The 15,649-nt window shown below is 50.6% G+C and overlaps 1 protein-coding gene across 1 annotated transcript in view; it reads right to left on the reverse strand.

Annotated features, from left to right (window-relative positions):
- Window positions 1–15,649, reverse strand: part of LOC121588867 (coiled-coil domain-containing protein lobo) — a 164,585-nt gene that overhangs the window by 128,814 nt on the left and 20,122 nt on the right. The window lies entirely within an intron of this gene.

Consider the following 15,649-nt stretch of genomic DNA (forward strand, 5'->3'; position numbering starts at 1 on the left):
ACCCGCCGACTTGGGAAATGGCACGTACAAAAATACGCCAACAACAACGGTGCGAGGTCACACACACACACACACACACACACACACACACACAGACAGAGACGCAAAAAGAGCGGGACGACTCTGCGCGGCCTGAAACGTGCGTTTGTGGCTCTGCCTAATGTCGCGCGCCCCGTCGTCACGCGGTTCACTCGCGCTGACGGAGCACCTTTTTCTTTCCCAAAATTTCCTGCGGGCAAAACGGCTGAGAGGTAGGGGGAGCGGAGGAAGTGGGTGCCTGCCAGGAGGATGCACTCTTCTCGCTCAAGAGGACGGGAAACTCCTAAACATTACCTGGTCCGGATGGTTGAAGAAGGTATCGGGTGCAGCATGCAAAAATGACACGTTGCCGCTTTTTTAAGGCTTGGCAGTTATGATTGCCATGGATGCTCGGATATGCTCGCAAAACTGTGTAGCTATGCTGGCTTAATGCGTGAGTGCTAAACTTTATTTGTGGAATCCACAGCAAAGTTCAATATATTGGAATCTTCACCTCTTAAAAGATTGTCTTCCCTTTTTTTGGCTTTTGGCAACAGTTGATCCATACAAAAGCCTCCAAACACGAATTTAAAGTATAGCAGAATTGTTTTTGGTTCGAGCTAGGACACTGTAATACAATCTGTCCCAATTAGTGGTTCTTTTGAAAAAAGTTATTGTTGCTTTCATGTTCTTACGACGAACTTGAAACGCAAATAGGGATCCTTTTTTGTCAGTATGCATCTTCCAACAATGTTGTGTGTACTTGCTTTTTGCGTTCTTTTACCGCTGCCAAGTAATCTTCCAATTTGTAGATGAAAATGTGAAATTTCAGCACTGTGTGCTGACACTGTAGCATCCAAAAACAAAAAAAAAACTCGTCAATATTTTGCGTCCTTCACGTACAAACTGGACCTTATTACGGGAGGGAGTCAACACACTACCGAGTTCGAACGTATCGAAAAGCGCTCAAACGATGTCCAGCGTCTTCTGATGGCCGTCAAGGCGAGAAACTGCCAACCCTGGACGCTGGATAGAACACACACAATCCAAAAAAACAAAAAAATAGAACAGAAACCCCGAACGTGACAGAAAATACAGTCCCCGCGTGAGTTGTCCCTCGGTCTGTCCGGCGCTTGAGATGAAGCGTACAGTTTCGCATCTTCGTCGTCGAGTTTCCCATTCCCGCAGCGGTACGAATCGAACACAAATGTATTGGAATTCTTCCCTTTTCTTTTTTGTTTTTTTTTGGCTATCCCCGTCATCGTTCCCTTTGGTCAACCATTTCTGCACGTAATCTTCCCGCAGCAGCCCGAGAAGATTGTTTTCCCTCGGCCGGGAAGGAGCCTTTGCCAAAAACGCCGTCGGCCATCGAAAACGCGTAGCATTTTCAATATATAAGTGGAAGTTGTTTTTTTTTTTGGTTATCGTTGGCAAGTACAGGGAAAAAAGGGAAAAGTCCAATAGCAAAAAAAACAAGCGCACGTTTAGGCGCAAAAGTCCTTGCTTTTCGGCGGAGGAGTCCTTCGAGTCCACTGGCAGGTCAAAAGTTCCTCAAAGCCAACGACACTCATCTGTGCAAACACACACACACACACACCCAAGAAAAACGTTTTGGGGGAGCCTTTCCACAGCCAGCCCAAAAGTACTCCCCCGCTCCCTTTCTGCTTTCGAGGCGCAAGAGGGAGGGAATCTCATAAACTGCAATACAGCGACCACGACCAGTTGGGCCAATATTTTTTGGCAGAATCTACAAACACGCACACGCAGAACGTCCGCCGTCCATCGTCGCGATCCTTTTTTTTTGTGGAGTTGTTGTTTCTCCCCCCTTACGGCGTTCGTTCAAAGATTTCCAGGCAAGGACTCGACCCTTTTGTTCGCTCATGGCGCATTATTTGCGCTGCGATATGGACGCGCGCGTACGAGTGTCGCCGCGCCATAGCCTGTAGTTGAAGTATTTTGCCTTCCATCTTGACAGAGAGTAGAGAACCGGGGAAGAAGGCAGCGGTAGGCATATGGTGGCCAAACGAGGTGAAATGTTTTCCTGCACAGCAATCTCTCTCTCTCGCTCCATCTCGGACCGGGCGGACGCGGCGAACCAACCGTTCGCTGTCTCAAAATCCCAAAACATGAAATCTTTTTCCTTTCTTCCATTTTTTTGCCTTCTGGTCGCATCTTTTCCCTGCCTTGCCAAATGAGTGAAACTGCGGAACGGTTTGCCTTTCTGCCTGCAGGGCACAACAAAAACCAACCCACACACACACACACACAGCGACAGTTTCGCGTTTGACGAGGGAATGAGAAATAACGCAACGGAATTGTTCCAGGAAGAGCAGAAGGCCTGCCACAGCAGAAGAAAGGATATGTTACTGGACAGGCCCGCCTGTGTCGCGAAAAATTTTCCATCCTACGCCCACCACCGTCGGGAGCTGTTGCTGTCCGTGGTGTGCCGTGCCGTGTCCTTCAGGCCCCGTTTTGTTTCCCTCCCGTCCTTCCGTACGGGCCTGTCCTTTTGTTTGTAATCCTTACCCCGATTTACCTAAGGGCAGCGGGAGTTTTTTTTTTCTCCGGCACTTTATCTTCATCGCCTGCTTACGGGCTGCGCGTTTCGTTTCCTTAATCACGGCCGCCTCTCTCACAGCCGCACACAACGGAGGGGCCTTGCTTCGCGAACCCTTCCCGCCTGCATTGTCCCGGCGTGCACGTGTGTGTGTGGTTTCATTTTGTATCCGCCAGCGATGGCAGGCACAAAAGAACGCTCGGGGGAAAAACTTTGCAGAAACTGCTGACCGTCAAACCGGAGGGAGACTCGCAAGGTGACATCGTTAAAATGCTGGACGCGGGATGCGGGCGCGTACCGCACAAAACCGTTGGCGAGGGCAAATCTCGCGATGGTCCACACAACTGCAATGTGTGTGTGTGTGGGTGTAAGTGTATGAGACGGAGAAGGAAAGGAGAAGAAATGAAAAAAGGCAATCCCAACACTCCCGCTTGTCCTGGGGCGCACATAAACGACGAACCACACACGTGTAACGCGAACATCTACAACCGAAATTGGAAGAAGAAAAAGAAATCCCCTTTTACCGTACCCAGCCAGTCCCGGCTTTTGCTCTTCCGTGCTGGCTTTCTCCTGTTTCGTTTGCACATTTTCCCCCTTTTGGCAGCGTTCGTGCCCGGGAATGTCCCGTCGCTGGATTCAAACCCTCCGGTTTTGGGCGATTTTCTTGCGCTGCCACAGATCGATTGGACGCTGTCCTTTCCATTTCTTCGTAAATTCTGCCCATTCGATGCGGACGCGGAAAATCCAAAATTAACTCCAAACACACACATGGACACACGGACACACGCACGCAGAAGATATTACGTTTACACCGTACTACACCGGCTATTGCACACAAGGGAATTTGTCGCTTAAGCTGTTCCTCTAGACGCAAAAATTATTGACCATCTATCAGCTGCATGGCAGTCCCCTTTCAGACACTGCAGCACGCCGCGAATTCAATCCCATTTGTCACCCTGTACGGCGGCCCGCGTGCAGTTTTAATAAAACCGAAACCGTGCTGCAAAGCTGGTGACCCTTCGCCCGCCAGCCTGTTGGGTTTGGGCCAAAGACACACAGTGCTGGTTAGGGAATAAAGCGCGACAACAGCGTGTAACGATTTAGGTTTCTTTTATGTGATTAAGTGAAGTTTACCTCTTAAAGTGTATGTTGTTTGATGTTTTAAATCTAATACAAATCTTATTTAATAAAAGTGCGACAAACTTTACAGTTCATCTTCTAACTGTCATGAACATTTTAGTAATAATAGTGACATAAATATGGAAATGTATCTTTATTGACTATCAGGGACTGTGCAATGAATCACACGTAAAACCTCATGTAATTACTTTTGCAATAAATACCAATCAAATCGATCTCCCTTATTCATGTACTAACGAAACGCAGTATTCTTAATGATTTACGTGCTAGCGGTGGAAGCTTCAGCTCGCTACACGCGACGATGTGTAATAATTTCCTTTCGCCTTACTTCTTCGCGTTCCCATTTTGAATGCCATATTATCTCTGCTAGATTGGCTTTTCCCCCTCGCAAGAGCGAATGGAATGCCTTCTTGAGAAGGCAGAGTCCAAATTAGCCTGAATTCATCTTTCCCCTATTGCAATTTGCAGTGTCCGGTACTGCAAATTCTTTGAAAATTGGTCAAAACTCTTGTGCTTCATGTTTGGAAAGGCAAACATTTCCAATTTCACCAATAAATGTGTACCCTTGGTTACGCCAGTGTGTGCCAATTTTGTTTTCTTCACGTTACAACTCCCTTTCTTGCTTTGGTCAAGACACTGACAATATACAATTCACTGCCGTGTCGTAGTTCAACGTTGGTTAGACGAAAAATCGCCAATATTAGACGATGATCGCGTACACCCGTTTGCAACCGAAATGCCTTACACATCGCAAACGTACATTCGAGTCGCATACGCAAAACATTCGCTTGCACGGGATGGAAGGCGTCCCTCGGTAGGCTTTCCTTCAAGCAAACCCGCACCCGCTGCAGAGGAAAGCAAATGTATTTGCACAAGACAAGTATGGGCGAAATTCTTGCACACACAACCCTCGCACACTCGGACGGGCCACTGGATGTGTGAGGTAAAAAATGAAGCAAAACCCTCGACTCAAGTCAAGCCCGGCAGTCGATGCTTGCTGGCCGAAAGAGAAGAAAGGACGACTTTGTGTCTGCGCGCACACATACACACGCGTACACAGACAGCCGGCGAAGAAGATTGGCGAAGGTGGCGAGGATTAAATGCAGCGCAGAGGACACCCCGTACATAAAACGAACCTGTGTGGTCAGAGAGCGAGAGCCTGGTGCCTGCCCGTTTCGAAAGGATGCGAAAGAAAAGATGCTCAACGTCGTCGTTGTATCATACACACACAAACACACACAAACACAACCCCCGCACCAGGACGCACTGTCCGAGCGAAAAAGATATGCACAATGGACCATGCATGTGCGTGCGTGTGTGTTTGTGATTGTATATATTGAACCTGGTGCTGCTTTGCCTAGCAACGGGCTGTCCATATCCTTACAATCCTTTCGTCCCCCCCTCCCCAGTCGCCACCGTTGCAAAGCTAAAAGAACTCCAATGTCCGAGCGGACGATGATGCTGCTGCTGCTGCTGCTGTATGCTAATATCCTTCTCGGACGAAACGAATTCGACGGGCACTTCTTGCACGGCGACGATGAGGATATGACGACGACGATGGGTCCCGATGGTTGATGTACATGTTCTTAGTTTTTTGCTTCGTCCTGCCCACCCACCTCCAACGCTTGTAGCACCCACCAGGCGCAGACCGACCGACATCGATCCAAGAAGAATGGGGTTCTCCGCTAGAGCTCGAGGTCGTTCTTTCCGTGCCTGGCGAATGCAAAAGATGGATCGGGCCAACCTGCACGCCTGCCCCTCCGCCATCCACGCCCGGAAGTTGTCCACCGCACCGACGCTGCCCAAAGGGAAGCGGAAGCTGGAACGGTGATTTGGGCAGCTCAGCAAGCGAGGAACCGGCTCCGGCCGGGAAGGCGAAGTTAAACAAACGGGGGTTTATTTGGGGGTGGACGAGCAATTAGCCAGAACGCTGATGCATAAAGTCAAACAAAGCCTGGTTAAAATATTTTTATTTTTTGTGTTAAAAAATATGTTAAAAAATTACTCTATTTTTGGTTTAAATTGAGGTCAAATGTTGTTATGTCAAATAATACCATAATATGATGATTCAACAACAAAATTGCAAGTCCATCTCGCAAGAACTATCGCCTAAACATCAATCAAACTGAGGGCAGGGTCAGATGAGATATTATTGATTCATTCAAATAATTCCAAAAAGGATTGTTCTCCGTCCAGCTGCACGTTCGCAGCGGCACAAGCGTCCGAAGCGTAGCGCAAGCGACTCCAATGCACAAAACCAAATCCACAGTGTGCAGTGTGTTAACACTCTCCAGCCGCCTCCCTGTCCCAAGCCGGAAATAATAGCCAACCACCCGGGTAGTGGACCGAAACCATAAATCCTCCCAGCTGTAACCAAAAGATCCGACGACGATTCTGTGTCCGTACGCTGGGAGGAAAAGGTTCGATTGCGCCAGTTCCGAGAAGAATGGGATCCACGAGAGAATATCTTCGAGTCGTTCGCAGTCGTCCTGCTTGCAAATCCCGCACGCTGAGCCTGAGAGCCTTAACCCCGCCGGACAACGTGTTCCTGGTGCCGCCTTCGCCACCGAGCCACAGCAAACGACGCAAGCGATCCCGGAAGTCGATGAAATATCTCCTCACAATACACGCATCAGCTCAGTGCATGCGGACCCGAAATGCATCCGCAATAAGCCACACTCGCTCGGAATGGAACGGGAGGGAAAGGGTATTCATGTTCTGGAAGAAAATCTGCAAGACGGTACACGTCGGTCGTCTCCCGTGCAGCAAACACCCTAGGCTTGCTGACCAGCACACTCCCACACCCACCCGGCAAGCTCATCGCCATCTCAAAACAAAGCGCGCACACACACACACACACACACACGCACACGAAGAAGAAAACGAGCAGAAAAGAGTACTCTCGGCTTTTCCCAAAACACACGCACCGCTCGCACACGCATCGCGGCAATATCTATGTACACCATTGGCCACTGAAAACTAGCGCCCCCCCCCCCCTTGCACAACCACCCAAACCACCGAGCTGAAGGAAGGTGCGAGTGGGTTAAAAAGATGGTAAATAAGCTCGTATGTTCGTAGGGCCGATGCCGTCTCGTGGGGATACTTTCGTGAACGGAGCAGGAGCTGCTACCGGGGACGGCGGTGGAACGACAACAAAAAACACACGTGCAGAGGGCGGTGAGGAAGGGGGAGGGGCGGAAAGTGCGGAAGGAAAGAAAACCCACCTCCACCCACTGGGTCAGGGCTCGGGGACAACATAAGAGGACCCCGAGCTCACGTCGCAAGTCGCAAGTTTGCCGCTCACCGTGCCGCTTCCATCTGCCCCCATTCCACCAAAGATGGAGGAACCAGTTTTTCGTTCCACATGCCCACGTACGCATATACAGAGTGCCCGCGAAACCCCTCAACCCACACACACACACGGCACGAGGACGAAACGCAATATTTAAAATGAGTTTGCCTTTCCTGCCAGCCCTCGGACGCCACCGTAACATGAGATGGTATTTCGAAAATCTATAATCTCGGTGCCCTTACCACACGTGTAGCGCGAGTGAGACCGAAAGCGAAAGAGAGAGAGAGAGAGTGCATGTGTGTGAGAGGGACACGTGGCGGGAAGGAGGGATGCTGCGAAACCAAGGGGGGGAACGAATGTCCTGCAGAGACATTCGAGCGGGCCGGCCGTTTGCTGACCGTGCGCTGGACGACACACGGTCGTCGCCAAGAAAAGAGGTTCCCCCTTTTTCGCCGCCCATCTCACTCTAGCCTACAGAGAAGGGGGAGGGGAGGGTGGGGGGGGGAGCAGTAGGGGAAGACGGTTCAAGCCTCACCGTCTGCAAAAGTGTGGAAATTTTCGCGCAATCTCACTCGCCCTCTCATGCTCCCGGCCGGACGGACGGACGCGATTGCTTTCTTGCTGACTTTCTCTCTCGCGCGCGTTTGCGCCCGCTCTTTCTAGCTGGTGGGCCAAAAAATCTCACCCCCCATCTCCCCCCACTACAGCCCCACTAGCCCTCGGGACCGGACTCTTTCGCTGAAGCACCTGCCGCATCGGACGGGGTTCTTGCTGCTGGCGTGTTACTTAGCGTCGGCCACGACAACACACACACACACACACACACAATTTCTCAAAACCCCCAACGGTGAGCCTTCGTTGTCGCATTCCCTTCCTCTCCACACCCTTCCAGGCTGCCACGTTTCGAAAAACGACATCGACAACTCGATCCCTTCCCGCTCCGCACACGCTCACACAACCATCGCCCCCCGGGCGGCATCGAAAAAACCCCAACCCCACGTCGATCGAAAAACGAACTTCGCCATCCTGATACAAACACACACACACACACACACACACACACAGAGCGGCGAACGAAGAAGTCGCGCACAGCTCGAGATGGACACTACACACACACACACACACATCCCATGCATGGCCGTTCTTTCACCCTCCCTGCCCTACTGGCTGAGCGGCAGAGTTTTCATTCTCTAAAGCCCACGTCCCATCTGTCCCAACCACTCCTCCCCTTTGCCTCCCGCCCCCTCCCCCTCGGACCGACCTCACCCACCCACCCGACAATCGTGGTCATCGTTCGGCTGTTTCGCCTACACACTCCAGGCGGCCTGGCAGCATCGCAGAGCATTTCGCCAATCAAGCGACGAAACGACGAAACCCACACTGCTGTCCTTCCCCGCCCTCGCCCAGCCAGCATCCACACACGTAGGCAAGCGTACAAACTGACCCCCCCCCCCCAACGGCCACCCCTTCATCCTCTCCACAGCACTCTCTAAAGCGGACGAAAGCGGGCACGGTTACAACCAACACTAGCAAACACACATTTTCTTAGCTTTACTCACTGGTCAGTTTGCGTTTCGTGTGCCCGCGCGTATCCTTTCCATCCCTTCTGCTCACCATACCCCCCACACACTTCCCTTCAGCGTTTGAGAAAATGAAGCATCCTTTTGCTAGCCTCCCCCCCCCCCTCCCATAGGCTTCGCCCCCTCCCATCGATCGCATCGACCGTTGCTAAGTGAGTCTCTCGGAAGGACGACACCGGCCAAAGGCATCCTTCGCCGTCGTCATCGTCGTCGTTGTCGGCATCGGGAAAAAGGAAAAACACCACCCAGCACCGTCGGACGCTCGCACACACACGCACACACACAAAAAGTGGGAAAAAGAGGACCGTCCGAATGGGGTACCGCGTGCGGGCAAGAGTGAAACCGGGCCAATGGTCAGCTGATATCTGGACGCTGCTTTCGCTGTGTTTATATAGGTGCGTTTCGCTCTCCGTATGTGCACCAGAGAGAGAGGGAGGGAGAGAGAGAGAGAGAAAGATGGAACCAGAGAGAGAGAGAGAGAGAGATCGGTGAACGGTAAGGAAAAACCTTCGCGTAGTTAGGCAAAGCGACCAATTTTCCTCACCACGCACCACGGCAAATCTTTTCACTGTATTAGTCAGGGGGGTTTTCCGAAGAAGTCAGTGGACGCACTGTTGGGATGGGATGATGTACGGGAGCGGGTTTTTCACGGGAGGAGAAATAGAGAGAGATAGAGATACAGAGCGAGAGCTATGTGAGTGTTAGCGAGGGCGAGATGGGGGAAAACTAACGTGAATGCGCGCTGGTCAGAAAAACACGTGCCGAGCGAGAGGGCACGTGCGTATCTTGCGCTGGGTAAAGTGAGATGGACGTTGGAGCACACACAGAAGAAGAAGAAAAAAAAAGGAACACACACACACACACACACACGCCGAACAAAATCAACGTGACTGGGTGTCTTAGCCGCAGCTGTACATAGCGCCGTTGTCCACACGGCGTGGTCCGGGAGATGTGGTAGATGCTCTATACCTACCCCATCCACCCAGTGCCACCCCTTTCACTGCTTTCACGGCAGCACATTTGCCCGCAGCAGGGGGAAAGTCTTAGGAAAATGTCCGAGCCGCCGTCCGCACGAATTGCTCGCGCACGTACGGGTGGTGCTCGCGAATAGGAAAGCGTTTTTTCGTAAATATGATGCGCTGAAGCGAAGGTAAGCAGTTTCAAAACCAAATTTTCTCAACCCTTGTACGGGTGATGTTGGTTTATTATTTTTTTTTTTTTTTACTTTATGGCAGATATGTTTTTATTATGAAAACTTGGGAAGTCTTTTTTACCGTCTTGTGTAAGATGGATGTATTTTTCTTTTTTTGTTTTTTTTGTTAAATGCTATCACAAAATTGAAATTTGTAAATGAAACAATTAAGAATATGTGTGTAGTTATTAAAGTTATAGTTAACTTTTAATACAAAACTAGTAATATTGTAGAAACAACCAACAAGGACATAATTAAAAAAACGTATTTACAAAGTAATTAAAGACATAAAAAACAAATGTTAACCAAATAATAAACAAAAACTCGCCAAAAATCTTCTTTATCAAATCTACACACACACACCTCGCACACATGCAAACGAAACCAAAAAAAAAAAAGATATATTCCAGCCATTTCCCACTCAACCCCCCCCCCCCCCTGCCCCTCAGCCACGTGTATGAGCCGCGAGTTTTCCTTGACGCAGTGTTTCCGCCTCCAAGATGCCGGCATCGATCGACCCCGGGAAAGAAAACCCGGAAACCTGGACCTACCCTCCCTCCCCTTAACCCACCCTTGCGTGCACGAAGCAAACAAGTGACCAAGCAAATCCTTCACATCGACGGAAGATTTCACTCGTGGGACAATTTTTTTTTCCTCCTATCCTATGTGTGTCTTGCCTCGTGTTTGTAGCGGTGTACGAGAGTGCGTACGTGTGTGTGCGTATGATGCTCATCTGCTCGCATCCCTTTTATTCACCGATGCGATAGCGATGGAAAGCGAGCGAATTGTCCCGCGTACGGAAACCCTTACCCCACTCCCAACACTCCCCTCCAGCTCGGTGAGCCACCCGGTAAGAAGAAGATGTGTGCATGGTCAGCAGCGGGCGGTAATTGAAAGAAGAGATAAGACAAATGGAACGTCGAACGCGAGCTGCGTGTGACACATGCGCGTGCAAAGGATGGACGCGGTGCGGTGCGGAGTGTGTGTATGTGTGTGTGCATAGGTGTATCAAAGATGATTTTTCTTTTCGCTTTCATCACGCAAAGGCGAAACCAAGGGAACGCCTCGTGCTACCAAAAGCGGGTGCGTTGGAATTAATTCGTTAAAATATATTCCACCGACCACCGATGGAGACGCATGGTGCTTTACGGCGCAGCGCACGTGTGTTTCGCCACAGTCAAGCCGCGCGATGGTGCAAGGGTAAATACGCAGCGAAATGTCACTCTCGTGGATTATCCCCTTTCACAGCCATCGATAGACATAGGACCGCCGCAGCCTTCTAATCTCATTCACCATACGGTTGGCGTTTTACTTCGCTCCAACGTCGCGTCTATGATTACCCGTCCCACCATGCCGGGTGTGTGCGGTTTCGTGTGCGCCGTCGTTCAATATCCGCCCGGGAACGGCGGGAGTCCGGTGCAAAAAGCTTTCTATTTCTTCCTACTATCCGCTTCCCTCGTTCCCCTTCACGCCCATCATGTGCGCGTACGAATTCAACCGCATCGACGAAAAACATCCCGCGCACCGGAACGTTCCTTGTGTTTTCCGTCCACCGTTCCAAAGGCCGAGAGTCGCCTTTTAATCTTACCCTTCTTCGCGTGTACACGACCAAAGATAGGTACGTCACACACACACACACACATGCACGGGAGAACGCAATCAACTCATCTCGCTAACCCGGTGGCCATCGGTGGAACGAGTATTAGGCCGCCGTTGGTACGTTGGTTCGCTTCAATTTCAGCGATGCAGGGGTTAATGCAGGGGGAGGGAATTCGGCGCGGGGTAAAAATACGGACTAAAAGCCAACGGACAAGGAAATTGTTAGGGGACGCGCTCGCACACACATTCGCACACGTCGTCCACATCGTACCCAAGTGCCAAGTGTCCACGGGTCGGCGAACGGCCCGCTTAGGCTCACGATGGCGCGCTGTCGGCTACAGTCGGCTGCGAAATTGTGACCGAAAGGATACACTCTTGCAAGAATATTTGCGTATCCTTCTTGCTGGCAGCAGACACACGTACGCGCGGTTAGTCTTTCGCCCGCCTCGCCTTCCCCGGCAAGGGCAATTGCAATTTATCCCGGCGGTCGTCGTCGTCGTCATCGTCGCCGCGACTCTCGTACGCGTACGGACGACGGATGGGTTTGCTGTCCGAGGCAGCGTAAAGCATGGCAGACGTATTCCTGACAGTATCGTACGCGTGGCTGAAGAAGGCATAGGCAATTCCGTCCGACCAAGAATAGGCAAACAAGGCGAATTATTTCTGTAATGTGATGCAACTTTGGCACCGCCACCTTCTGACACATTGTTATATGGTGTTTTTTTCAGAAAAGTTTGTAAAGTCTATGCCTATAAAAACATCATTTTCAATTCATGGATAAAGTTAAGACTATTTTTTTAATAAAGGTAAAAATACAAAAATACAAAAATAAATAAAAACTATACAAATACATCTACAATTATCTGTTAATGATTTGACAAAAAACGAAGTGCAACAAATAACAAACAAGCAAAAATTAGTATATCTTTTGTAGCAAAACGGAAGCAATAAAATCATTTCCTTTTCTTTATGAAATCAGAAAATGATTTATATATCTAACGCCGTTTACTGATTGTATGTGTAGGTAAAATTTCATTTTTCATATTTTACCTATAAAACAATTTTATTCGAAAAGTTTATGACTTGAAGAAAAGATTCTAACAACAGGTTTCTTATTTGTTATACATAATTGTCTAAACACTTTTACTAACCTGTTTACAAACGTAAAACGAAATTTAAAGTGTTTGTAGAAAAAGACTAACCATACAAAAACAACAGTATAAAATATCTCACACGACTAGATTATGTATGGTCCTCCGCCCCCATACGTCGCCCGATGGATCCCAAGCAACTCCGCTAGGTTCGTTAGCTTAATGTCAAAAGTGCAAATCGCTGCCTCCCCCAGCGCACAGCAAAACATCAAAACCACCCCCCCCCCTCCACACACCCATCTTTCTCATCCCTTCCCTCCTCTCACTGCGAAAGAAAATCGTTCAAAAATCTCTCCGCGCAGCACAAAACAGCTCCCGACCGCCCGGGAGTTCGCGAACTCGCCACCGGGTGTGAGTGGTCATTTCTTCGCGCGCGCGAACCTACCACGAGTGCCACCAGTGTGTGTATGTGTGTGTGTATTTGTGTGTGCCATTGTTTACGCGCGATGGTGCCGTCGCTGGCACCGCTTCGCATCCCCTTTTCCCGTTCCCCTTTCTCTACAGGCTTTTCCTGCTTTCTCGAGACATATCCTACAGCCGGACGCAGCGTCGTCGTCATCGTCGTCGTCCTTTGTCTTGCACTCTCCACTCACACACATGCATAAATCTCCGATCCGCGTGGACGATACCCAGCCGGCCACCCTCCGCCAACAAATGCCCGCGCGCACTCCGCTCCCTCATGCCAACCAACCCTGCCCCGTTTACCCCCTTGTGATAATCATGCGCTCCATGCGCGTTCCTTTTCTTGCACATATCGCCAGCGACGGTCCAGGCCCACCGAACGGACGGGATATAAAGAAACCGGCGGCCCACCATCACGGAGAGACGCTCTATTTCCACGACGCTCGGCTCTCTCGCCCTTCGATCCTGCCCGCTTCTGCCCTTCGATCCCCCTTCCGTATGTGCAGCAACGCAGCCACCAATACCAGCGCAAACCGGCCCGGTGGTCCACCGCGGTGGCAGGAGCGAAATGACAATACAAACACCACAACACTTCGCAAACCTCGTCTCTCCACCGGGTCCGTCCATTCTCATTAGATTTCTTCCCTCGCCGAAAACGGACACACGCCGTGCGACCGTTTGCTCACTTCGCTCCCTTCCCCCTTTTCCTTTACCGCCCTCCTTCCCTCCCCCTGCTGTACTGTGTGTAAGGATACGACGGTATAAGGTATGCCTCCTCCTTTTCGCCGGACATGTGCAGCGGACCGTCCGTCGCACGACACAATTGCCCGGAGGGTCGGATCGGCCTCCCTCTCTTTTGCCATCTGAAATGCGCGAATCACCCTCCTCCTCCTCCGCACCCTTCCTCTCCTTACGCGCGTGCACACACGTACTTTATATTGGAAAAACGTCAATCGGCGAAGCGAACCGCGCGCGCGACCGCCTCTCCTGGGACCTGCTGGGAAGGCGAGCGACCGAAGAACAAGGATCTAGGGAAAACGCCGCTGGTCATCATCCCGCATCCCACACTCCACATACGACCGTTCATGTATGTGTGTGTGTGTGTTGGTGTGGTGGACTCATAAGTGGACGAATGTGTGCTACGAATCGCGCATCCTCCGCGGCCGTCTTTCGGTCGTGCTCGCGGGGAATCGACTTTCTTTTCGACCGCTCGCCACTGGTACCGGCCAGTAATCGCGAATTTTCTACAAGATGGTAGGCAGCCGGGGGAAAGGGGACGAGTTAGAGCCCTTTTCTACAGCACACTCGCTCACACGCGTATGTAAGCTGAACCTGGACATCCCTCAATGCTGCCGCGAGCTCAACGGATGGACGCGTCCTATGTGGAACGTGTGTAATGCTGATGGTGCCAAGAAGAAGACGACCAAGACGACCATCGCCGCCGCGTTGTTTGTGCGCCTTCTTGCGCTGCCAATTTCAGCGAAAGCAGCGGGAAACGCGCTAAAGGATGCCATCATTGCCAGACGCGGCAGGGCTACACGCGCGACCCCGCGGGAGATGGATTGTGTTTTCGCTGTACTTGGGTGGTGTTTTTGTGTTTTTTTGTTTCCTTCCTTCGCTCCCTTTGTCATCTGCACTGTGAAGGATGGGCGGGCATTGCGAGCGGTTCCCACACACAGCGCTAGCGAGATAAAAAAGAAGCCCCTTTTTGCTAATCCACCGCTCATTAGAGGTGCAAATGCGTTAAATTTTAAGCGTCTATCTGCATTCCAGGGTCGGTGGTACCGCGAGAACTGCAGGATGCGTCTTCAACAATTGTTCCCCTTTTCCAAGAATTGCTCCTCACAGCACGTTGTTCGCTAACCGGCACAACAGCAAAACAGCATAACACCACGGAAAGTAGAAGAAAAACAATAAACGGTCACACCGCGTGCGTTCTAAGGGTAGTTTTCCTCCAGCTAGCCATAATGCGTGTATGTATGTGTGTGTGAGTGTGTGAGGGTGTGTAAGAAAAAGAAGTTGCTAATAATAATGCCAACGGTGGGCACGGTGGAAAAGAAAATAAGCAGGGGCGCGGGCAAATTGCCACGAAAATAGAGCTCTGCGGAGGGAGTGAAACAAAATCTTTCTTCTTCCCCCTCGGTTCGGAGTGACCACAGTGCTGCTGATATGTTGGTTGATATCAAGGGAGGTGAAGGTAGTGGTGGCGGTGGAATAGTTTGGCGTTGATGCGTGTTGCGATAGCGCGCGCGTTTCGGACGTTACGCACCACTCGCACCGGCTCCGCGTTTCCCAAGAATCACGGTAAGGGAGTTTTTTGCAACAACAACAAAATACTCATGACACACACACACACACACATACATGTACATACTGGACACCGACTTTCGGACACAGTGTGTCTCTTTCTCACTCGCTCACTGGCGTTGGGCTTCCGGTGAAACCACACGGGAGGAAGAGAGGATCGCGAGAAACCGCTAACTTAGGCGGTGCTCTGTCCCACTGCTGTGGATAAAGCGCTCACTCCTTTTTGTAAGAGAGCTGATGTTTTGCACATTGAAAAACGCAACCACTACAACAAACCCTTAAAGGCTACAAACTATTTCATCTTGATTAACACCTCTCTCCTGACAAGACTGCGTGTTTCGTCTTTTTATCGTTATCGTTTCGGTAAAACGATAAATAAACAATAAACACCGTCGCCGTCTACAGAGCGCC

This window comes from Anopheles merus, chromosome 2R (genome assembly GCF_017562075.2).
Source record: "Anopheles merus strain MAF chromosome 2R, AmerM5.1, whole genome shotgun sequence".
NCBI lineage: Eukaryota > Metazoa > Arthropoda > Insecta > Diptera > Culicidae > Anopheles > Anopheles merus.